The sequence below is a fragment of the Schistocerca piceifrons genome, chromosome 7 (assembly GCF_021461385.2).
Source record: "Schistocerca piceifrons isolate TAMUIC-IGC-003096 chromosome 7, iqSchPice1.1, whole genome shotgun sequence".
Lineage (NCBI taxonomy): Eukaryota > Metazoa > Arthropoda > Insecta > Orthoptera > Acrididae > Schistocerca > Schistocerca piceifrons.
In genome coordinates, this window is record NC_060144.1 from 525689838 (window position 1) to 525716595 (window position 26758).

Sequence of the window (26758 nt, forward strand, 5' to 3'; positions counted from 1 at the left end):
TTATATGTAACAGTAAGGTCTTTGGAGATCAACGACGGTCACAAAGGTGACATGAACGTCCATTTAGAGAAGGTGTTCGAAGTAATGACCATTGGTATCAGTGCAGTGTGCAATCTTCTTATCATGGATTAAATGTTATTCCTTATCACTGCGGCACTTATCGAAGAACGTGCTCTGGTAATTCTCTCTACTACATGGTGCAAATAGCAAATATTCGCCGAATACGGCGTATCCACCTAACGCGCCATTGATATGTAAACACCATTCGACGGTTTAGCAATACATTATTAATAGGAACGGTAAGACTAGTATCGTCGAATCAAGCGAATTTGAATAATGTATTCCTTCGTAGAACAAGTCTATATGCTTCTCATTTACAGAGATGTGTCAATGAAATTCACTGAGAGCTAGAGACTTATACACTGAAAGATATCCTCAACGTACTCACCTTACACGTCGTAAATTTTAAGCATATGTATGATAAATTGAGGTCGACTGGATCTTTAACGCATCGGAAACATATCCAGCAAAGGAAAGTTGCTAACGAAGAAACGGAAATTGGTACTCTTGCCACTGTGGCTGGAGATCCTTGCGTTAGTTCGCGTCAAATTGCGAGGGAATGTGGCATGAGCCAGAGTTGTGTTCTTCGTGTTCTGCAACACCATAAATATCATCCTTACCATACCAGTCTCCATCAAGATTTAACTGGTACGGATGGTATGCGTCGCATTGGATTCTGCCGATGGGCTCAACTTCAGGTTCAGAGGGATGACACATTTATTAATTTGATTTTATTTTCTGACGAGGCTACATTCGCAAACCATGGAAATGTTAATTTGCATAACATGTATTAGTGGGCAACTGAAAATCCATGTTGGCTGCGGCAAGTTGCACACCAAAAACCGTGGTTAGTGAATGTATGATGTGGGATTCTGGAGGGCAGAATTACAGGCCCCCACTTCATTGAAGGAAATCTTAATGGTAGGATGTACACCCACAAGAAAAGAAAGAAATACCTTCAGGAACAAGGAACAGACTGTGGTAGCAACACAATGGGTTGTAAGGTGTCAGGCAAATCCAACACCTTCCATGAAAACCCTGACATGATATGCAAATCCAGCAGTATGTCACATAGCTCCGAATAAATCGCGACATTAAACTAACCAAAGTAATACGATCAACGAGTGAGCAAATGGAATACCACAGTCTAACACAAGAATGCCTGAATGCATGTCATACCTTCACACCGTGAAACAGACGCAGTTCCGAGGGGAGAAGCGAAAACAGAAGCCGAGAGCAGAACTGTGTTAAGCTAGAAGGCCCTACGATAAGGGACGGACACCCACGTCGCCAGCCAACCGCCAGGACCACCCCCCAGCCCTTGTTCAAAGATAGAGCCCTCCAGAAGAACAGTATAGATCTTACAATAACAATTAAAGGTCCACACCAGCTGCAAGTTTTAGCGTGAGACTTTTTTGCGTCTCTGTTAGTTGCAAACGTTAAAAACATTGCCCCCCCACGAAAAGTATAACGTTTCTCATTGGATAGACAGAATTTTTGTAGGCAGAGCTTAAGGTTGGTCAGTTGAAAACGCAGCCAGATAGATTTATTTTAAACCAACTTCGGTAAATTGTAGTAAGGAGAAGTTAGGAGAGAGTTGCTTCCGAGATGGCGAGCTGTATGGAACTGCGCCGCCCGCCGCCCCCTGACGCTGCCTAACCAACGACACAGTAATGAACGCATGCGATGCCGCATAACAGTGCATAAAGCTTCGCTCAGAACTGCAGAAGTCTCATCTGTTACACCCCCTTTTTACATAATACTAGTGTCGCTCGTCAATCTCATGGTGTTCACAATTGCTACTTGAAGTAAATGTCTGAAACGCGATGTTTTTCTGTTATATAATTATTGAGAACCCACATCAGCCACAGTAATTTACGACAAGTTAGATAAGTAATTAAAGATAATTGAGGGTCACTGTAGACCATTTTGATAGTTTTCTCTTTTGTGAAACTTAATTTAAACCTAGATTATAGATGTGATATGGCATAGGTCATCCTTCGATCCATTGTAGAACTTGAAAACCCATTCAGGGAATATTCGTTCACAGTTTTGTTGAACGCAGTTGGTTTTTATCATCCTGTATTAATACATTTCCATTTATCAATAGTGCAATTTATAAACAATGTTTTGTGAGTAGAATAAAATTTACAATGGTAAACTTAACTGCTTTTTCGATGTTATTTTACCAGCTAATTAAAAATAGGAAAGCCTTGAGTGCAGTGGGAGTGCAGTGGAGCTGACGCTGATATCATTAAGTATTTGGTTATATACACTCCTGGAAATGGAAAAAAGAACACATTGACACCAGTGTGTCAGACCCACCATACTTGCTCCGGACACTGAGAGAGGGCTGTACAAGCAATGATCACAGGCACGGCACAGCGGACACACCAGGAACCGCGGTGTTGGCCGTCGAATGGCGCTAGCTGCGCAGCATTTGTGCACCGCCGCCGTCAGTGTCAGCCAGTTTGCCGTGGCATACGGAGCTCCATCGCAGTCTTTAACACTGGTAGCATGCCGCGACAGCGTGGACGTGAACCGTATGTGCAGTTGACGGACTTTGAGCGAGGGCGTATAGTGGGCATGCGGGAGGCCGGGTGGACGTACCGCTGAATTGCTCAACACGTGGGGCGTGAGGTCTCCACAGTACATCGATGTTGTCGCCAGTGGTCGGCGGAAGGTGCACGTGCCCGTCGACCTGGGACCGGACCGCAGCGACGCACGGATGCACGCCAAGACCGTAGGATCCTACGCAGTGCCGTAGGGGACCGCACCGCCACTTCCCAGCAAATTAGGGACACTGTTGCTCCTGGGGTATCGGCGAGGACCATTCGCAACCGTCTCCACGAAGCTGGGCTACGGTCCCGCACACCGTTAGGCCGTCTTCCGCTCACGCCCCAACATCGTGCAGCCCGCCTCCAGTAGTGTCGCGACAGGCGTGAATGGAGGGACGAATGGAGACGTGTCGTCTTCAGCGATGAGAGTCGCTTCTGCCTTGGTGCCAATGATGGTCGTATGCGTGTTTGGCGCCGTGCAGGTGAGCGCCACAAGCAGGAGTACATACGACCGAGGCACACAGGGCCAACACCCGGCATCATGGTGTGGGGAGCGATCTCCTACACTGGCCGTACACCACTGGTGATCGTCGAGGGGACACTGAATGGTGCACGGTACATCCAAACCGTCATCGAACCCATCGTTCTACCATTCCTAGACCGGCAAGGGAACTTGCTGTTCCAACAGGACAATGCACGTCCGCATGTATCCCGTGCCACCCAACGTGCTCTAGAAGGTGTAAGTCAACTACCCTGGCCAGCAAGATCTCCGGATCTGTCCCCCATTGAGCATGTTTGGGACTGGATGAAGCGTCGTCTCACGCGGTCTGCACGTCCAGCACGAACGCTGGTCCAACTGAGGCGCCAGGTGGAAATGGCATGGCAAGCCGTTCCACAGGACTACATCCAGCATCTCTACGATCGTCTCCATGGGAGAATAGCAGCCTGCATTGCTGCAAAAGGTGGATATACACTGTACTAGTGCCGACATTGTGCATGCTCTGTTGCCTGTGTCTATGTGCCTGTGGTTCTGTCAGTGTGATCATGTGATGTATCTGACCCCAGGAATGTGTCAATAAAGTTTCCCCTTCCTGGGACAATGAATTCACGGTGTTCTTATTTCAATTTCCAGGAGTGTATTTGGTTATATCATCGGTAGTCTCACTGAACTCTTCTGAACTCTACATGTCACGTGTGGTCTGGCGTCTCCTTACCAGCAACAGGTCCCAGGTACAAACTAGTCAATTCCCTAAAAAACACGCTCAGAGAGTCGTTGCGCGCAAGTGGTAGGTAGACACGACTTAGAACAAACTGACACCACGCAGAATGTTAGAGGGTGTCTGGCACATTTTTCACTGATGGCTAGAAAGGAGTATCAGAGACAATTCCCAAATCGTTGGATTGGACGCGGAATAGATGTGTCGTGGCCGGCTCATTTGCCAGACTTGACGGCTCTGGATTTTTTTCTTGTAGGGATTCGTAAAAGACATTGTTTATAAGGACGTTCCAACTATACCTGAAGATATGCGAGAGAGAATTGTCAGAACATGTGCTTCGATAAGTGCCGATGTGATAAGGGATACCACTCAATCCACGATAAGAAGATTGCAGCACCAATGGTCATCACTTCGAACACCTTCTGTAAATGGACATTCATGCCACCTTTGTGACCTTCGTTGACTTCCAAAGACCTTACTGTTACACATCATTGGATTCGTCTTGATAGCCCTTATCAGAAAATAAGTACGAAACTATAGCATCCCATTTAAGAAAACAAAGTTAACCATATCTCTGAAGCGACCCCACCTAGGAACCAAAAACCAACCAGTTGTCAAATGCAACATTTGTCACACAAACTTCTCACCTACTATCATACTTTTGGAGCTATTCTTGGTTGCAATAGTGACTTACCCTGTATAAGGAATAATACTGGGCCAAAATTGAACCCTGTAGACTCCCCTCATTGCTTCTCCCGATTCACAACTTTCTCGAATCTGTTAAGTACGATCCAGATCAGTTTTTTTTTCTAAAAGAGTACCATTACGTACGAAATACCCACTGGAAGCAATAAGTATACATCCTGACAGACATCAAATAAATTTTTAGTGCGGTATTTCTACTGAAGAAACGACGAGAACAGATGTTTAACTGGGCGACGCAGACGGAAGCCCCGTTTCCCAGGAGGTAACGGTGCCATGCCGGAGCTGAGCGCGAAGCGGCGGCGTCGGCGGCTACCGTATTCTGGCTGTGCGCGCGATGCGGCACACACGGGAGTCGGGTCCACGTCCGGCGCACAAACACTTGAGCTGGCGCCAGACGGCTGGGAACAAGGCGTTTGTGTCTACGTGGCGGCTCGAGGTACTCCCCACAAGAGCGTCCGAGCGGCAGCGGCTCCTCAGCGCTCCCTAGCGCAACACTCGTGTTCCACATAAGCAAACATTGGCGACAAGCCGCGGCGCAGACAAGTGGCGAGGTGCTGCCTTCCCAACGACGCGTTCAAGTCTCCTACTCGTAACAGTACCGTCACCTCCAGGAAGCAAAGCAAAGCTAACTGTACGCCAGTTCAGTGAGACAGTGGAACGTGCAGCGCGGAGAGTCTGGATTCGTAATGCCTCGCCCGGAGGCGAACATTTGGAGGAGCACCTCAAAATCATTTTTTTTAGTCTAAACTGGAAGCAATCTTGATAGCATGACTTTTTTAATGTTGTGAGCGGTTTCTATCTTTTTATAAGATTATCTTCCAACCTACAATAAACAGGAATTGATATAAACATACAGGGTGATCAAAAAGTAAGTATAAATTTGAAAACTGAATAAATCACGGAATAATGTAGATAGAGAGGTACAAAATGACACGTATGCTTCGAATGAGACGGGGTTTTATTAGAACCAAAAAAATTACAAAAGTTCAAAAAATGTCCGACAGATGGCGTTTCATCTGATCAGAATAGCAATAATTAGCATAACAAAATAAGACAAAGCAAAGATGATGTCCTTTACAGGAAATGCTCAATAAGTGCACCATCATTCCTCAACAATAGCTGTAGTCGATGAATAATGTTGTGAACAGCACTGTAAAGCTGTCCGGAGTTATGGTGAGGCATTGGCGTCGGATGTTGTCTTTCAATATCCCTAGAGATATCGGTCGATCACGATACACTTGCAACCCCAAAGCCAATAATCGCACCGACTGAGGTCTGGGAACCCGGGAGGCCAAGCATGACGATTGTCATGCGCAGTCACTGACGTTTTGCTGTCCAGCGTCATCTGTCGAACATTTTGTGAACTTTTCTTTTGTTCTAGTAAAACCCCATGTCAATCCAAGCATGTGCGTCAATTTTTACCTCTCTATCTACATTACTCCGTGATTTATTCAGCTTTCAAATTTATACTGAGTTTCTGATCACCCGGTATAAAGGACGAAATCATATATTGATAAAACAGTAAATAACGCTGATGTACTATGAATGTCTGCCGAAGGCAACCCTCTTGCTTGTGGCTGGTGGTGTACCGTAGCGTGAAGAACACCAGCCGCTAATTAAATACATGAAGCCCCGCCCACCGTCTTCGGCATAACGTCATGGATAGCCAATCACGTAAGTTGTATTCCTGCCGCTTAAGAAAGTAACGTGGTAGTTGCTGTAAGTCATTATTACCATCTATAGGACTTATAGAACATGTTAAAATCTTATAGCTTATAAAGTGTAGTGCAGGAAGGTAATTATGCGCCCTAAACAGTGGGGTCCCCAATCACGTACTGTTATCGACCAAAGCAAAGATGATAGCAAGGACGCCACTGTAGTAACCATGGCTACCTACTCGTCTTGCTAGGGCCAAAAATGATAGCAAGAACGCCACTCTAGTAACTATGGCTACCTACTCGTCTAAACAGGTCAAAGAGGCCACCTGTGAAGAAAGTGTCTTGGTCGCTCTAAGACTGCCAGGGAGGCCCAACGAAGGTCGATCAGTACATGGTGTGAGTAGGTGATATGCACATGAGTTCCTGTTACCATTAAAATTTTAATTAAAAGACGTCTTGTAAAAATAACTTCAAAAATGTTACGTCTAATATGCGATATCAGTAGTGGAATGTTACAGAAATTTTATAAAGTAGAAGCTAGATTACCGTTAAGGCCGTTGGTCTGCATAGGATGCAACGTGATGGCTATCAGCCGGCAGAAGTGGCCGTGCGGTTCTAGGCGCTGCAGTCTGGAACCGCGAGACCGCTACGGTCGCAGGTTCGAATCCTGCCTCTGGCATGGATGTGTGTGGTGTCCTTAGGTTAGTTAGGTTTAACTAGTTCTAAGTTCTAGGGGACTAATGACCTCAGAAGTTGAGTCCCATAGTGCTCAGAGCCATTTGAACCATTTTGATGGCTATCATGAGCGTAAAATTAATGACATTGCGCCAATAAAGAACAGATAAAACCATTGTTTGGACAGTCAAATCATCGACGGACGAAATAATGTCTACGATAACCATAATGTTATACTGCAATATAGTGTTAATATATATACCAATAACCACCGGCATAGCAGGGTAGGGTGAAAAAAAAAATGGTTCAAATGGCTCTGAGGGGACTTAACATCTGAGGTCATCAGTCCCCTAGAACTTAGAATTACTTGAACCTAACTAACCTAAGGACATCACACACATCCATGCCCGAGGCAGGATTCGAACCTGCGACCGGAGCAGTCGCGCGGTACCGGACTGAAGCGCCTAGAAACGCACGGCCACCGCGGCCGGCTTCCAAAACTCATATTGGAATGTATACCGCAGAGACAGGCTGGACAGTGAAGGGGGAGGCGTGTTTATAGCGATAAGAAGTGCAATAGTATCGAAGGAAATTGACGGAGATCCGAAATGTGAAATGATTTGGGTGAAGGTCACGGTTAAAGCAGGCTCAGACATGATAATTGGATGTCTCTATAGGCCCCCTGGCTCAGCAGCTGTTGTGGCTGAGCACCTGAAGGATAATTTGGAAAATATTTCGAGTAGATTTCCCCACCATGTTATAGTTCTGGGTGGAAATTTTAATTTGCCGGATGTAGACTGGGAGACTCAGACGTTCATAACGGGTGGCAGGGACAAAGAATCCAGTGAAATTTTTTTAAGTGCTTTATCTGAAAACTACCTTGAGCAGTTAAACAGAGAACCGACTCGTGGCGATAACATATTAGACCTTCTGGTGACAAACAGACCCAAACTATTTGAAAAAGTTAACGCAGAACAGGGAATCAGCGATCATAAAGCGGTTACGGCATCGATGATTTCAGCAGTAAATAGGAATATTAAAAAGGGTAGGAAGATTTTTCTGTTTAGAAAAAGTGACAAAAAGCAGATTTCAGAGTACCTGTTGGCTCAACACAAAAGTTTTGTCTCAAGTACAGATAGTGTTGAGGATCAGTGGACAAAGTTCAAAACCGTCGTACATAATGCGTTAGATGAGTATGTGCCAAGCAAGATCGTAAGAGATGGAAAAGAGCCACCGTGGTACAACAACTGAGTTAGAAAACTGCTGCGGAAGCAAAGGGAACTTCACAGCAAACATAAACATAGCCAAAGCCTTGCAGACAAACAAAAATTACGCGAAGCGAAATGTAGTGTGAGGAGGGCTATGCGAGAGGCGTTCAATGAATTCGAAAGTAAAGTTCTATGTACTGTCTTGGCAGAAAATCCTAAGAAATTTTGGTCTTATGTCAAAGCGGTAGGTGGGTCAAAACAAAATGTCCAGACACTCTGTGACCAAAATGGTACTGAAACAGAGGATGACAGACTAAAGGCCGAAATACTAAATGTCTTTTTCCAAAGTTGTTTCACAGAGGAAGATTGCACTGTAGTTGCTTCTCTAGATTGTCGCACAGATGACAAAATGGTAGATATCGAAATAGACGACAGAGGGATAGAGAAAAAATTAAAATCGCTCAAAAGAGGAAAGGCTTCTGGACCTGATGGGATACCAGTTCAATTTTACACAGAGTACGTGAAGGAACTTGCCCGCCTTCTTGCAGCGGTGTACCGTAGGTCTCTAGAAGAGCGTAGCGTTCCAAAGGATTGGAAAAGGGCACAGGTCATCCCCGTTTTCAAGAAGGGACGTCGAGCAGATGTGCAGAACTATAGACCTATATCTCTAACGTCGATCAGTTGTAGAATTTTGGAACACGTATTGTGTTCGAGTATAATGACTTTTCTGGAGACAAGAAATCTACTCTGTAGGAATCAGCATGTGTTTCGAAAAAGACGATCATGTGAAACCCAGCTCGCGCTATTCGTCCACGAGACTCAGAGGGCCATAGACACGGGTTCACAGGTAGATGCCGTGTTTCTTGACTTCCGCAAGGCGTTCGATACAGTTCCCCACAGTCGTTTAATGAACAAAGTAAGAGCATATGGACTATCAGATCAATTGCGTGATTGGATTGAGGAGTTCCTAGATAACAGGACGCAGCATGTCATTCTCAATGGAGAGAAGTCTTCCGAAGTAAGAGTGATTTCAGGTGTGCCGCAGGGGAGTGTCATAGGACCGTTGCTATTCACAATATACATAAATGACCTTGTGGATGACATCGGAAGTTCACTAAGGCTTTTTGCGGATGATGCTGTGGTGTATCGAGAGGTTGTAACAATGGAAAATTGTACTGAAATGCAGGAGGATCTGCAGCGAATTGACGCATGGTGCAGGGAATGGCAATTGAATCTCAATGTAGACAAGTGTAATGTGCTGCGAATACACAGAAAGATAGATCCTTTATCATTTAGCTACAAAATAGCAGGTCAGCAACTGGAAGCAGTTAATACCATAAATTATCTGGGAGTACGAATTAGGAGTGATTTAAAATGGAATGATCATATAATGTTGATCGTTGGTAAAGCAGATGCCAGACTGAGATTCATTGGAAGAATCCTAAGGAAATGCAATCCGAAAACAAAGGAAGTAGGTTACAGTACGCTTGTTCGCCCACTGCTTGAATACTGCTCAGCAGTGTGGGATCCGTACCAGATAGGGTTGATAGAAGATATAGAGAAGATCCAACGGAGAGCAGCGCGCTTCGTTACAGGATCATTTAGTAATCGCGAAAGCGTTACGGAGATGATAGATAATCTCCAGTGGAAGACTCTGCAGGAGAGACGCTCAGTAGCTCGGTACGGGCTTTTGTCAAAGTTTCGAGAACATACCTTCACCGAAGAGTCAAGCAGTATATTGCTCCCTCCTACGTATATCTCGCGAAGAGACCATGAGGATAAAATCAGAGAGATTAGAGCCCACACAGAGGCATATCGACAATCCTTCTTTCCACGAACAATACGAGACTGGAATAGAAGGGAGAACCGATAGAGGTACTCAAGGTACCCTCTGCCACACACCGTCAGGTGGCTTGCGGAGTATGGATGTAGATGTAGATGTAGAAAGTCCTGAATCCGATCGATGGTCTGCTCCGACACTCCGTAAGGTCGTATTTTTTTTCCATCTCACGCATTGCGGGACGGTGTCAAACGCCTTACTGAAATCAAGGAACACTGCACCAATCTGAGCCTCGTTGTCCACTGTGCTGTGGATCTCATGGAAGAACAGAGCGAGCTGAGTTTCGCAGGATCTCTGTTTGCGGAATCGGATGTTGATTTTTATAGAGAAGTTGTCCATTTTCCAAAAACGTCATAATTCTTTATCATAAAACATGTTCCATAATTCTACAACTTCTGATGTTGCTCATCTCTGGTTGTGTGGTGGCGCCAGTTGCTTGCTATGTGTGCATGTTGTTCTCTACACAATGGCTCTGGAAAGGATAACTAATACTCATGCTAACCCGTGTTTGCCAGAGGGGGTCGAGAGACAGGCGATTGTGGTTTTGAGTGCAGTCTACGCAGCGATGTTCCGTCAACAGAGTGTTTTGATCTCATTCTTTGTCATAGTTCTCTAGGTAGACGTAATCTAAGCCTTACGTAGTCTGCAGTCAGTCGCGTGTTTCGAGTTTTGTTGTATTGCAATTTCAGTGTTGTTAGTGTATGTTATTATGCCATTAGTTATTCTCGAGACTCAGGATGTATTGTAATGTTTCGTCTTACCTTAATTACACAAATGACTTCACTTTTCAATTTCCGGTGAACGTGCTGTTTGTACGTACTAATAATGTAATACATTATCTTTTCACATTTCCACCATTTGTTAACAATGAAAGCCTACTACAACACAAGTGATGCTGAAAAATATTCAGGTAGCATAGTGTCATCTGAAAGCTGTTCGGTCAAATTTTCCAGCTCTTGGGAACACAGTTTCTCTAGCACCCCAAAAATCAGACAGTGGAGGGCCTCGCTTAGTCCACAAAAATTAGTTGGAGGAGCATGTTCTACTTGTAGCGAACGAAAATCCTGGAACCATGTGCGAATATTAGAGTCACAATAGTCCTATTGTTTGGGCGGGTACCTCATCAACAATTGCTGTATCCAGACGATCATTAGCGACTCCAGACCCCTCACAGCAGATTGGAGTCTTAGCAGTGGCTCTTGCAAACCAGTGATGCAGATCACTGTGCACAACTAAGACACTGTTCACTGATAAGCCATGGTCTACATTTTCAAAATCAAATTTCTGAGTCGACGAAAATCCTCATGCAATTTCAGAAAGAAGATATCAGCTAGTGACCGATCGATAGGACCATACTTGTTACCTCATAATGTCTTTTTTTTTTCCTCACTGTCTACCGTATTGGAAGGTATGTCATGTCAGCGAAGACTACAGATGTAATTCATACATGAGGCTGGCGTAGAATTTTTTTCACAGCAACAAGTGTGAGCGCCCACCTCGTTCCACTGACCTTAGTCCCTTAGAAATTTTGGTTTTGGGAACGCCTGGAGGAACTGGATTACACCACTCGTGTGAACCATGAGCAGAGACTACAGGATACCGCCTTCACCGCATGCCAGCAGCCAGCACTGATGACAGTAACCACGTCAACGTCAAAGAGTGCATATTTCTCCACGTTGAAGACTGGAAGGATATTGAAATCTGGTTACGCAGGACAGAGCGGATCAGGTTATGGCTGTGGAGGGGGCCATAATCAGTTACTGTCAGTTGCACAAAACACACACCTTTTATTTTCCTAAGAACCACTCAATTACACATTGCCTTAAAGGGATCAAAATAAAACAATATGGCTGAAGGTCTAGTTAAGAAAACTTGAGATACCTCCTGGGCTGAAGTCCCAAAACCACACCAAAAATAAGAACGGCTGAAGGCCTGAACACAAGTTATAAAAATTTGCATTCAAGAATACATGCAGCTGAAGGCCTTACTTAAAAGAATATTTCACATAAATACTCAGCTGTACGCCACACACAAGACATTGAACAAGTCAGGGCTTAGGGCCCGGATAACAAGAATTTCAGATAGAGCAAATTTAAAAGAAAAATCGTTTTAAACAAATGGGTTTTCAAACCTTAATTTAAGACAGCTGAAGGCCTTATTTTGAAATAAAACAAACTAAATTAATAGACGGCTGAAGGCCTCACACAGTACTTCAGGATAAAATGAAAATCAGAATCTAAAAATAAAACAGAACAGTGGTGCTCAGAGGCGTTCCAAGGTTCGGCCTGAGGAGGTAGCCCTAACGTAAGGTGAGGTGAGACAGGCAGCCAAGGATAAGGTTAAATAATCGGATGGCAACCCGACCCAGGGACGGCTAAAGGACTGACCAACAACCTAATCAATTCCCTTCCACCCGACCAACGGTACGACAACGGAAAATATCCCCTTAGGACGAAGATACCAGCCGCACTATGTCTTCAAAATTGGCGTCGAAAAACAACCAATGCACAACAACCACCCTTAAGAAAAAAAGTGAACAAACAACTAAAAGGCTGTCGAACTACACGCCGTGCCAGACAGCATCAACACTGCTAGGAAAAACACACTGCCAGATAACTACGCTAACTACCAGGGCAGGTAACTGGGGCGTTAACGGCCACAAGGCAGAAAATAACGCTGGCACACTTCACTGATAAGTAACAACCAATTTAATAGTTAAAGACCCCACAGGAAAACGGCTGCAAGATTTCGCCGACTCCAACACACAATACGTCGCTGCTAGCCGGAATGGCCCAGGAAGCAACAACCGACAATGAACGAAGAGATGTCACAGCAGTTGAGGTTTCATAACAGGTTAACTGATCACACAACTTCAGTGTCCAGGTTCGGTGGGCAATAAACTTTGTAGCTGTCGCAGCTAGCGCCTCACTATCTGCACACTGCAAGCGCCCTGGCCTGACCTTGCGCTGCAGAGACTTCCTCACTGCTCTGTCCCAACCAACCAACTGCCACACACACACCACCACACGGAAATATAGTGGTCACACCAAAGATGATACAGCAGTAGTAGTATCGATTAGTGCTGCTGCTGCCTCTGACGGAGGCAAGCCAGCAACTCGTTATGGTAGTAACTCAGGGAAAAATAAGACGCCACACGATTGCGACAAACTGCCAAAGAACAAATGGCATCAATGTGAGCTGGCCACGGTTCAGATATTTATCTGTGCATTGACATCACACTGATAAGCTTCTACCAAAAAATGTTCAGACATCAGAAAGGAGCCGATTCCAAACCTTTGTATATAGACATGCCTTTCATGTTACCTCCCAAAATATTCAACATTTCTTTTTATCCCCTAGATAGAAGAATCGGCCACAGTGCTATCTGTGGTGTGGACTTACGACTTGTTATTTCTGCCAGTACTACAGAATTATTCCGTCGACCAATAGAGGTCGAAATTACTTACTGAAATTAATTAACGATGCTCACCTATAGTAAATACATACAACGACATACGATACGGTTTTGGTTTCGAATTTTTAGGGTGAGAACTAGACTTTCCCCATGTTTAAGTTAATTATGCTCGTATTACAACATTCTTGAGTTGTTTCCGATAAAATTGTCAGGACACCACTCAAAACATTATTTACCACACAAAAATATTGACCCACATCAGTTGTATGTTGTTACATCTGCAAATAACATGAACTTACGCTTGATATCTTGCGTTTAAAGGTTTGCTACAGAAGTGTTGAAAAGATTAGATGGCTTGGTAGTGTAACTAACTAAGAGGCACTGAATCGAACTGACTGAGCACAACTCCACCAAAGGAAGAGATCGCCTGGTAGGATATGTAATGAGGCATCAAAGAATAGTCAGTTTGGTAATGGAGAGTAGTGTGTGTGTGGGGGGGGGGGGGGTGGGGGGGTGGAGGTGGGGTGGGTGGTGGAGGGAGGTGAGAAAGAGGTGTAAGATTGGAGAGGGAGATAAAGTCTTAAATATAGTAACCAGATATAAATCGGAGTAGATTGCAGCAAGTATGCTCAGATGAATAGGCTTGAACACAGGCTTGATCGGAACTGGGGTAATTCTAATGTACGTGAGAGTGTATTTGCGTATGTGTATACAGAGTAAAACTGATGACTTGTTTGGCAAGTGCAGTGTGTACATAGAGATGAATCCTATAAGTTTTTATAACATTGTGCAACTGTGTAACATTCGATAAATTATTTTTCACATTTACCGTGGATAAAGGATAATTATAATCATAGTCATCATACAGCGGAGATGCTGAGTGCCAGACATGCACAACAAAAAGAAGACGAAACACGTAAGGTTTCGGCCAGAAGGGCTTCTTCTGAAATGAAATGGACAAACACAGACACAGACACACACGCACACACACACACACACACACGCGCGCGCGCGCACACACACACACGTGATCGCACGTCTCACACAGCTCACACGCACTTGACCACTATCAGCGTATACAAACGAGATAATGGAAGAAATAAAAAGAAATCAAGAAGAAGCAAATAGAACAAAAACCAAATGTGTTGCTGGGAGAGCATGGGCTCTTTTCAGCCACACTTTTGGTTGTTATGTTTTGGCATCATTTATTTGTTGACTGGAGAGAGGGAGGTATTACGTTTCCTTCTTTCATATTCTTTTCAGTTCTGTTTTATTTCTTTCATTATCTGACTGGTTTTTGTGCTGTTTGCTTCTTCTTGATTTATTTTTATTTCTCCCATTATCTGGTTTCTCTATGACCGATAACCTCCGAAACCAGAGACAGTGGTTGTTTATATATATCTAGAATGTCCCATTTATCTTTCTCAACAGAAATAACTTGTTTCTGATACGTTAAATTAAAAATTGTTCGAACCACTGTTTTATATCATCATTGGGTACTTCTTTCTGGACTAAATATGTGAAGAGCCTAACTACCATTGACCTCAGGAGACTTCTTGAAGAAGAGAAATCACTGTTAGAACCCTTCAAAAAACCAAGAATAAGAAGAAATCTGTAAAAGAAAACGAAGGGAGAACAATACCAGAAACAAGATGAATATGGACATGCAGGGCACGTAGAGCAATAATCTTTAACTTGAATTTTCCAGACAGTTCACTTTTTGATTTTCTGGTATGCATTGGCTAAAAATATTAGGGATAGTGGGCTGAAATTTTTCACACTGCGTTAAATCAACGTGATTAATAAGAGACTAATCTTGTGACTAAAATTTGAAAATCAAAGAATTTTTAAAGAAAAACTGTGAGGTAATTAATGAAATTTTTGATAATCATTACTAAATACATTTTTGAATCACAGTTTATGACAACAACTTGTCAAAGCTCTGCTTTCAACATAGTAGTGTGAAGAGTTTACAGAAAAAAATCAAGCTCCTACTTAGTTTCTATTTCAAAATATCTGTACCTGTGCTATACATAAATAACTGACATGCTTTATTTCAATTTCAGCACAATGTACAATTCGGAAAAAAGCTATGGTTCATATATCAAATTATTCCCAAAAGATGTGTTAAAAGAGGGTAAGTATTACATTGTCTGACTATTCTTATTCTTTGAGCAGCACTACTTAGAATCCTGCGGTTTTTTTCAAGCTTTGCCCTTGTATTCACGAAGCAATCTCCAAGAAACTTGACAATGTGCCTGTTGCCCCCCCCCCCCCCCCCCCCGTTACCGCGGGGTCCTGTACAATGCTCTACAAGGGTAAACCACCTCTGAGATGCCAACAATTGTTTCTTCAACTTCTCAATGGCGTACCTTTGTGAAAGCCTCCCCGGTTTTTTTCTTTCAAACTAGTCCTGTGAATACCAATTTGTAAAGCGTGATGTAATGAGCACTTACTGGAAATGTTCGTTTCTAATGAAATCTCCATCGGTGTGGATATTTCACTCGTATCATGTAACGACCTGACCTTATCAGTTAAAATAATAAACTTTCCTTTAGTTGCAGCAGAGCGATCGTACGGCTTCGCTTCTGAAATCCCAGCATCAGGAGACCAGTCGCACGTCGCATGTGCGAACACACGCAGACACGTTTACGACAGATTTTCATGTAACTTAAGCGTTTCCATGCTTCTGTTGGTTTTGGGATTGTTGCTGCTACTGTAGATCGTGTTATTCATGCAGTACGCATGCATCCTTTTACCTAAATTTCTTTGTTATTAATCTTTGATGCAGCATCACTGTTTTAAGTCGAAATATTCCTTTTTCTTGGTACAGTATTTGTTCTTATCGAAACTGTGTTATTTGAGTTTCAAAATATGGTTTACGCTATGACGCTATAATCATCTGACGCATGTTCAACACGTCACTGGTCGAGGTTCACGTCTGCTATCGCAGTTTCCCCTTCATCATCCTTTTTGTATGAAGACGGTAGTTTCCATTCATCGTAATCAAAAAAATTGGATTTAGCACCGGAAACATTGGTAATGAAGACAGCTGAACAATGGATGGATCATCGACTCACACATCTTTGGAGCAGAAGACGACAAACTAGGACACATTTATGTATGACAAAAATTGGTAATCTCTGCTGTCGTGTACCAAAATAGAGTCAGTTGGTAAAAATAAACCGCCATAACAATAATTATAATTAATTTACGAAGTGAGTATGGCAAATGGATAATTCTCGCAGTTACTTATAGCTATTCAAAGTTAATATTTTGAAGCCACCGTTAATTTTATTGTGTAATGTTAATGAATATGTCATGCGTTGTTGATAGGCGTGTTGATAGTTCTATTAAATAACAGAATTGGAAACAACAACAACCAAAACGTAGACGTGCGAACGATAATAGTACACAGGTTGCGAAGCAACCGTGCTGTTTACTGCCTTGTTTGTACACTTTACGTGCCCATTGTTCTGCTCTACAAGAGGTGTGGGTTTTGTTTAACTCATGTAAACACTTGGCGCTCACAGCATTTGTTGTTGCTTTAGCTTAGAGTACACTGCATATCAGTATAATCGTGCATCATAGTAACTTAGTAACTGCATGGCGGTAGTACACTTTGTGAATGCAGGTATTGTTTGTGAATGTGTGTGATGCATACGCATGACGATAAGATAGAAATGCTGCTGATCTTCGGAGAAAGTACATTGACAGGAAATAATTTAGTAACTTGGATTTTTATGTTTGGTACTATTAGAAAACATTAATATGTTATTATGTCTATATTGTGCTCTACTGTACATACCTGTACTGTAATTTGCTGTAGCTCACGCACAACTAATGGACAACAGACGATTCCCTAAAAAGCCGTCGCCGTTTCGTTGGATATCTGATCGTCTCATTTCTCGTCTATGTGAAACGGGAAGTTCAAATACAAGACCTCAAAATTGTCGTAGAACATAAGCAGACGAAGATGCTGAAGCGGCATTGCTTCCTGCCGTAGCCGTGAATCCTCGAGTCAGCACACGACGGACTCAACGTGAAGTTGGTGTCTCGAAAACAAGTGCACTTCGCATTCGGTGGCGTCATAAATTCATCCTTACCATGTTCATTCACACCAAGTACTTCTCAGAGATGACGTCAACAACAGTGCTCAATTTTGTCAGTGGGCGCAGCAACAACTTCTTACTAACCCTAATTTCTTCTCAAATATTATTTTTACCGACGAGGTGTCATACTCCAACAGAGGAATTGTCAGTATGAGATACATACACATACATTATTGATCCATTATCGCTCCTCGATGGCTGTGATAGGTAAATCATCAATGCGCATAGAACATTAATTGCGAAATTATTCGAGATACTACTATATCTCTCTGTAAATGGTGACCAAAATGGCAGACAATATTAACGGTTTTTAAGAGACATCCATCCTGTTCTCTTGGACGCCGTACCCCTGAAACAGAGAATGTTCATGTGGTATCAACATCACGAATGCTTTGTACATAACACCTTACGAGCGCGACGATTTCCATACCGATAGGTGGGTTGGACGTTGTGGGCCATTTAGTTGGCCTGCCCGATCTCCGAACATTACATCGCTGGGTTTTTTCATGTGGGGAGCAGTTAAGGATGCTTTTCTGCCAAAATGTTCCATTGATGCTTCGTACAGCCATCATGGAGGAAGTAGTAGCACGATCCTTTATTGTATGATTGTATGATTATATGATAGCGGAACAAACATTGGTAGGAGTTACTTCTGTAAAATATCTGGGAGTATGCGTGCGGAACGATTTGAAGTGGAATGATCATATAAAATTAACTGTTGGTAAGGCGGGTACTACGTTGAGATTCATTGGGAGAGTCCTTAGAAAATGTAGTCCATCAACAAAGGAAGTGGCTTACAAAACACTCGTTCGACCTATACTTGAGTATTGCTCATCAGTGTGGGATCCATACCAGGTTGGGTTGACCGAGGAGATAGAGAAGATCCAAAGAAGAGCGGCGCGTTTCGTCACAGGGTTATTTGGTAAGCGTGATAGCGTTACGGACATGTTTAGCAAACTCTAGTGGCAGACTCCGCAAGAGAGGCTCTCTGCATCGCGGTGTAGCTTGCTGTCCAGGTTTCGAGAGGGTGCGTTTCTGGATGAGGTATCGAATATATTGTTTCCCCCTACTTATACCTCCCGAGGAGATCACGAATGTAAAATTAGAGAGATTCGAGCGCGCATGGAAGCTCTCCGGCAGTCGTTCTTCCCGCGAATCATATGCGACTGGAACCGGAAAGGGAGGTAATGACAGTGTCACGTAAAGTGCCCTCCGCCACACACCGATGGGTGGCTTGCGGAGTATAAATGTAGATGTAAATGTAGATGTCGGGCGTCCGTCATTCACAAAGTGACACTACGTATGAAAGCCGATGGTCACCATTTTGAGTGTGCGATGTAAACTTCCAGTTTTTCATGCAGTGGTAGTATCACAGTAAAAGTTACCATAAAGGCCCATGATACTTTTGCATTATCATAAGTGATGTAATACGGTACCCGTACAGTAACAAGATCCAATTATAGTACTGTGCAATACTGTTGCATTCAATGCTTATAGGTAATTTGCAAAATGTTCAAATGCGTCTTGAAGAGGTTAAATGGTTTATTTAATGAAATGCACTGAAGTGATACTTAAATTAGCGAAGTTACGTATTATTTTTCATTTCCACAGCGATTAGTTTCGCGGATGAAATGGTACAGCCTGAGAAGTGTAACCAATGGCAGCCCATACCATTACGCTGGGTGATAGTCCAGTATGGCGATGACGAATACACGCTTCCAATGTGCGGTCACCGCAATGTCGCCAAACACGGATGCCACCATCATGATGCTGTAAATAGAACCCGGATTCATCCGATAAAATGACGTTTTGCCATTCGCGCACCCAGGTTCGTCGTTGAGTACACCATCGCAAGCGCTCCTGCCTGTGTTGCTGCGTCATGGGTAACCGCAGCCATGGTCTCCGAGCTGATAGTCCATGCTGCTGCAAACGTCGTCGAACTGTTCGTGCAGATTGTCGTTGTCTTGCAAACGTTCCCATCTGTTGACTCAGGGATCGAGACGTGGCTGCACGATCCGTTGGAGCCAAGCGGATAAGATGCCTGTCATCTCGACTGCTAGTTATACGAGGCCGGCGTTCCGTATTACCCTCCTGAACCCACCGATTCCATATTCTGCAAAAAATCATTGGATCTCGACCAACGCGAGCAGCAATGCCGCGATACGATCCGACCTTTATCAAAGTCGGAAACGTGATGGTACGCATTTCTCCTCCTTACACGAGGCATCACAACAACGTTTCACCAGACAACGCCGGTCAACTGCTGTTTGTGTATGAGAAATCGGTTGGAAACTTTCCTCATGTCAGCCCGTTGGAGGTGTCGCCACCGGCGCCAACTTCGTGTGAATGCTCTGTAATGCTAATCATTTGCATATCACAGCATCTTCTTCCTGTCGGTTAAATTTTGCATCTGTAGCACGTCGTATCCGTGGTGTAGCAATTTTAATGGCCAGTAGTGTATGTATGTCAAGTATCATCTTCGATAGTGTGTATATGTGTTGCCAAATTAGTGTAGTCCTCAGGGTTTTGCGTTAGAGCACTCGAGTTTGCGAGTTCAGTTCGGGTTCCACACAAAATTTTCATTTTCTAGTCTTGATCTCCCCAATAACAATTTAGTAGTCTGTTTATTAATGAATATGTTACATGTATAGCGTCAAACAAGGTATTGCGTACAAAGAGTAGGCCATATACAGAATGCCTCGAATTTGTTGCAAAGTGTGTAATTTAATTTTAATTTGATGCTTGTCCTAGGAAATCTTTAGAATGACTACGTATTTAAAAATAATGCAAGTGGGCTGTGGTAAAGTATAAAATTACAGCGAAATAACAAGTTTAAACTAGAAATTTATCTGTTTAACGAAAGTTAAATTAAAACATGTTGCCTGTCACAACTTTATGTGTCTGAAAATCGGCTTATCCTGAAGTAAATGTGTTTTAATGATTTTTAACAATTATAACAAATGTATAAAAAACAGTAACTGAACGTAAACTTCCAAATTTTATTTAGTTCGAATCTGTACCTCTTTTATGCTTTATTTACTGCAGCAAGCAGAACTGAAATGACATTTTGAACTGAAAATAACTTCTTCTTTACACACCAACACCTGAGGTTCTAGTAGTATTTTCTCCACATGCGCTTCAGAAATCCTTGTCCAGTCCCGGCGGGTTGCTGAGATGCTGCTGAAGTGAGAGATACTTCTTTGTCCATCGGAACATCATCGGATTTTGGGTATATTTTTTGCATGCAGTGAACTCTGAACGTAGAATCCCTTTTTGAGCACCCAGTTTATAAAAAAAATTCTTATAATATAATACTTCGCCGTAAGTGTAACCGGTATTCTATTACATGGCTAGGCACAGTATTAAGCAAGTTGTATTTCATGGCCTGCTTAATGTTTGTTGTTCTTGTATATAGGGTCATTCGGTGATCGTGTTACATTTTATGCCGTCTCATTGTCTCTGTAGAGCTGTACCAAGGGAGCAAGGAGAGGGTGTTTAGTGGCCGGTATCCTCTTTCTTTAACACAAAATGCACCCGCATATTAACTAGGTTCTTTGTTCATAAGAAGCCGGCCGCAGTGGCCGAGCGGTTCTAGGCGCTACAGTCTGGAATCGCGTGACCGCTACGGTCGCAGGTTCGAATCCTGCCTCGGGCATGGATGTGTGTGATGTCCTAAGGTTAGTTAGGTTTAAGTAGTTCTAAGTTCTACGGGACTGATGACCTCAGCAGTTAAGTCCCATAGTGCTCAGAGCCATTTGAACCATTTGTTCATAAGAATAGAAACCAACGTAAGTTAAGGTAGTCGTTGTGGCACAAGCTCTCTGTAATAGTCACAGTAACATTAGCCTCACTGCTGTTGAAGCACGAAGTCCGCTGTTAAGTACTCTGGACGCTATCTGCTCCCTGTGTCTGAGCTATAGGCTATGACTGCGACTCTGGCTAGTGTCTCGCTGAATAACGGACTGAAACTCATTTGGTGCGACAGACTGGAACTAACTGGGTGCAGCAGACAGCCATCCAGTCCACGGCGGCAGTCTACGCGGCCGACGGGGCGTTGGCGGTGTTTCCTGCAATTCTGTCAATGGCTTCCATCGATCTTCTCACAACCGCTTTGATGCTTGGTGTGCTGGCACCAGCTTACGCCAGCGCATCACAGATTTTCAGGGATGGTGGAAAAGAATAAATGTATCAACTTGAGGTAAGGGACCCAGATCTGGAAACGACCACGTCGAAAGTTATAAGTAAAAATAGTTCTGACACATCTGACAGTGGGATAAAATGTACCAATACCGTTGTTGTTGAATCTGTAGGGAAATTCAACTTTCAGAGGACGTAGTATGGACCAAAATAACTTTAAAAAGTCTAGTAAACATAAGCTCTAAAATGCATACTTCAAGAGCTATGAGTACTTCTTCATCTTCGATGCTGTGAAACAAACATCTTCTACTGAAGCTGTTTGTTTTCCATTTTTTTGTAAGTGGTACTATGGATCAGACCAAGAAAAAAATCCAGTTAACAAGCGCTCTAAAATACATACCTTCGGAGCTGTGGGCACTTGTTCAGTAGACCAGATAAGTTTTGCTGTGGCGAAGATGAACACTTGTTCATAGCGCTTGAGGTATGCATTTTGAGAAAATGTTTACTGGATATGTTTTTATCTATTTTGGTTCATGTTAGCACCTATGCCTACACTAAAATCTTAGTAACAACAATACCAGTACATGTATTCCACTGCCACAGGCACTGGAATGATTTTCACTTATAACTTTCGGCCTGGTCGTTTCTGGACCATGTTTCCTTATCTCAAATTGATACATTAACCCTTCTCCATTGTCCCTGAAAGTTTTTAGCATCATCCCGGAATCACTCTGTATTTGCCTCAGCATTCCATAAGTTATCGGATTTCACAGTTTGCCAGAGACAGATACATATCGCTTAACTACAGGTTTGTTGTTTTTTAAGTTGATCGGAACACATATTGGTAAGACATGTCTGAAGTATTAGTCGGTTAAAAATAAATTGCCGGACACCGGACAGAAATAAACACAACATTTAACTACGTGAAATATACATGCCATACTCAATAAGACCGATCATTTCCTTTCATTTCTTTTTGGAGAAAGTGTGTAGCCGGAGGAAAGGGATGCAATACTGACAATGAATAGAAAAACATAGACAGCTGTAGTGGATGGAAGAGATCTGAGTAAATGATTAAAGGCAAAATCTGTATTTAAAAGTGGAATAGTAAAAATTATGGTACTCCCATTTCTGTGTTGGTATTAAAGAAATTGCACATTTATTGTATACGACTTGCTTTAATAGCTGTATAAAGATTAACGAACCAGACTTCGTATCACTCAATCTAAAATTAGAAAATAAAAAAGAAAATTAAACGTATTCATAATCGAACTGGAGTACTCTAACACAAATCTCTGCCCATTTCACTGACGGGGTAACATAGCTACACAATATTGAATGGAGATACTCCTCATACAGAGTCCATTTTATGCAAAAATATGCTCGGTATGAAATTTTGTGTGATGTATTTTTGTACTGTTAGTAGGCAATTAACCGCGTTGTGCAGTTTTGGTTTACCAGTATACGTTATGCGTACACATTCAAAGACGCTACTGTTTCCATTCTCACTTACCGAATGTCACCGTTTTAGATCACTGGCTTCCACTCCGAAGAAAAACGTAGTTCATAATTGAAGGGATTGGCAGAAGAAAGCGCTAACCCTCCGCTGAGTACGAATCAATCCGATGGATTTATCTGTTGCTTTTTCGAATGTCCCACATGCTGATAACGAACAGTTTCATTTGTTCCACTAGATCAAGCTGCCCGCAGTGTAAATTATATTGTCCAATCATATTTGTGTTCTCGTCAGACATACAATATGCAGCAATGCGTAATACTCTCTTGTGGGTTAGCAGTTTGTATCACTTCTTTAATTCTTCAGCCTGTGTGTTGACACCATTTACTGTGTGGCGCAGTCCTATGTAGTGTATAATTCCTTAAGAGAGTGCCGAGAAAATGTTACAAATTCAGGAATACATACTCTGGTACACATAAATAACACTGTACAACAATATCTACCTTGAATCTTCGCTTAGAACCACGCTTAGCAGATGATCAGCGATCACAATGTAGATAATCGCCGATGGAGTTTGCTATCGTAAGTTTTATTGGTGAAATGCTTGTCAGACCTGTATTGCGGGACAAGAAAGAGGTTAGTTTTGGATAAATTTTGGAATGACGTGACAATTAAATTGAAACAAACCTGTGTGAAACAGTGTTTTAACTGTATTAATTATAATAAGTAACTATTGATCGTGTAAACGATAAGTTTGCAACAGATCACGAACATTGGTGGCCCATTAATCCGGTGAAGTTTGGTTTTGTGACACACTTTTTAAGTGTGAAGTTGTTTTCTAATATCATATATGTCATTTATTAAATTATGCGCTAAGCAAACGCAATAAACAATGACGTCGGCAATATCTGCATGATTTTGTACTTACGTGGCTAAAGTCTCTCATTTAGATTAGATTAATTCAGCGATAACCGAATACTGAAATACTCTCCCTCACCATATAATTAACGCCTTTCTTTACTTGAAGTAATAATTATTAACTTCTAACTGGCATCAACCAGTCTTTCTAGAACGACGAACATTACGTTTGTAGTGTTGAAACATAGATCTGGAATGGACAGGGCTAATAACCCGAAGACGCTTTTCCGTCTACACTTGCTAAGTAGTCAAGATAATCGAAATGTTTTAGTCGTCATCCACAGTTTTCTCGAATCATCGACAACTTCAGTTTTCATATTTCATGAGTTGTTAAGTTCTCCCTGCGATTATCTCTTCTACGATTTTCACAACAGCAGCAGTTCTACTGAAAAGTTAGCCTGGTAAAAGATACATGGAAAAAATGTGACCTGGGTAAAGCACATATTTTTCAATTTATTATGTGTTTATGGTTATTCAGTACGGTTTTCTAGAGTACTGATTTTTATCACACTCTGTTTAGTTTCTTAGCTATTGTAGTACGAAGTAAATGGAAAAGCTTAGTTGATAAATTTATTATTTCCATTCGAAAGGCCAAAACAAATTTACTGCTCGGCATTCAGCTCCTCGCTGTTATCAAACTTCGTCCATGAAGACCTCAAAAGAGCTTGGTGACTGTCTCGAATGTCCAGCTAATGGGTGGTTCAGTTTCTTAAGACATCCCGGTCAGGAGACACAACAGACTGCCATATTTTCCGTGGCCAGGAGAGCTTTACCTCTCCGGCACAAGAGGTATCTCTAATTCAACTAAACTTATCAGGCACAACAGCGAGGGTGTTTACGTAGTCCCAGCGGTGAAAATAAAACAGCCGCCAACGACAGACATCGAGCAGCCGTCAGCGACCACTAGAAGTAACGGAGCAGCGCCTGTCCGTGGGCTGGCTCAACCCTGACCCCGCTCAATGTCAGGGATACTGGGGAACAGTTTCCGCCTGGTGGTAATCGTGGCTTATTTACTTGATGTACTCTAACATCAGGAGGTCCGAGGAAAAGCGCAGCTGAGAGTAGTCCTGCGGAGCAATTTACTGAGGCTGATACTATCTTGAGCCGTTCACAAATAGCGAACACGGTCAGATAAGGTGCGAGAGCGCGAAAGTCTCGCGATTAAATATTGCACCAACGATGAAATGGTAGCTCTTGCCAACGTCTTTTTGCTACGAGGCGACTAAGTAGTACTCAGTTTCGCACGAATATACACGATCCGGCATATATAATTTTCGCCTCTGGTATCTTTCGATAAATCAAACAAATTTATAAAGTATTTTGAATTATATAAGCAAGGAGCTAACAAACTAACAGCTAGCGTATTTTCATGCCCTTGTGTTTTCGTTCGTCTTACTGCACGCAGTGCAAAACAAATAACTTATTCATAACAGTCCCGGTACCTGTACTTAGCCACTATTGCCACACTCAGTAACAACAGTGTCATTTATCAGATCACAGAAGACATCGTAAAAGTAAATATGGAGGGAATGGAAGATGGCAGAATGAGAGCTTGTGCTACACCTGAGGGAAGGACTGACCAAGAGCAAGGCGAATGGACAATATTTTTGCTGACATTATCATAAATTAACGTCCTGTCCACAGCGCGGTCACTAGAGACGAAGCATAAGCTCAGATTACGGAAGAATGGGGAAGGAAATCGCTCATGACCTTTCCGAAGAAACCATGCCGGCATTTGCAATTTAGTGGAATCACGGAAAACCTAAATCTCGGTGGCCGGACGGGGGTTTGAACCGACGGTCCTTTCGAATGCGAGCCCAGTGCGCTGACCGCTGCATCAGGTCACTTGCTGTGTGGATGAGGACTGTGGCAAACTTGTAATATGTATCTCGTCAAGAGTATTAATTAAATGGCCACTGGGTGGCACAGAACTTCTCTCTACGATTAAAAAATATTAAATCAATTCTTCTTTCTTAAAGTTGTCTCGATATGCCCAAATAATTCATCAATCTTTCGCTGTACGGCCAATAAATACCTCTCCAAACTACAGCACACAGTAAAAATTAAAATATATTCTTCGGTCAAAATAAGTTTCCGACTCCTCTGTAAAATTAAATATGACAAATACAGAGCTTTAAATCTTCAATAAACATTTGTTGAGGTTACAAGCTTTGTATATCAAAATGATGAAGCCCTTTGTGATTAACTTCACTCGACAGAAACCAATTCCATGAAGTTAAATATACGAATTACAGTAAAAGTCTGTCGGAAAACACGGGGATAGTTAGAGATCATTGCTCTGAGGGACGATGGACTTGTGCGCTTCACAGGTCGTGACCAGATATTCGACAGCACGACCCGTCTTCAGGGGCGTTACGCATTGCCCCTCTGACCGGTCATTACATGAAAAGAGAAACATATAATTCCTGTAGCCGATTAACAAACATGTAGTTTAACATATAGGACAACTTGTAACACGTCTTATACGTTTCGGAAGTTTCGAACAGAGTGCAATGAAATCGGACTATACGTAGATAAGTTTTACACTCTCGAGGATCTGAACTAGATACAACTTCTGCGATGAAGAGAGAGCATCAGCTTCCACAAGTTAAACATAGTGTCGGCAGCACCATGTATGGTATCTCCCAGCACAAGAAACGGTTCAAACGGCTCTGAGCACTATGGGACTTAACATCTGAGGTCATCAGTCCCCTAGAACTTAGAACTACTTAAACCTAACTAACCTAAGGACATCACACACATCCGTGCCCGAGGCAGGATTCGAACCTGCGACCGTAG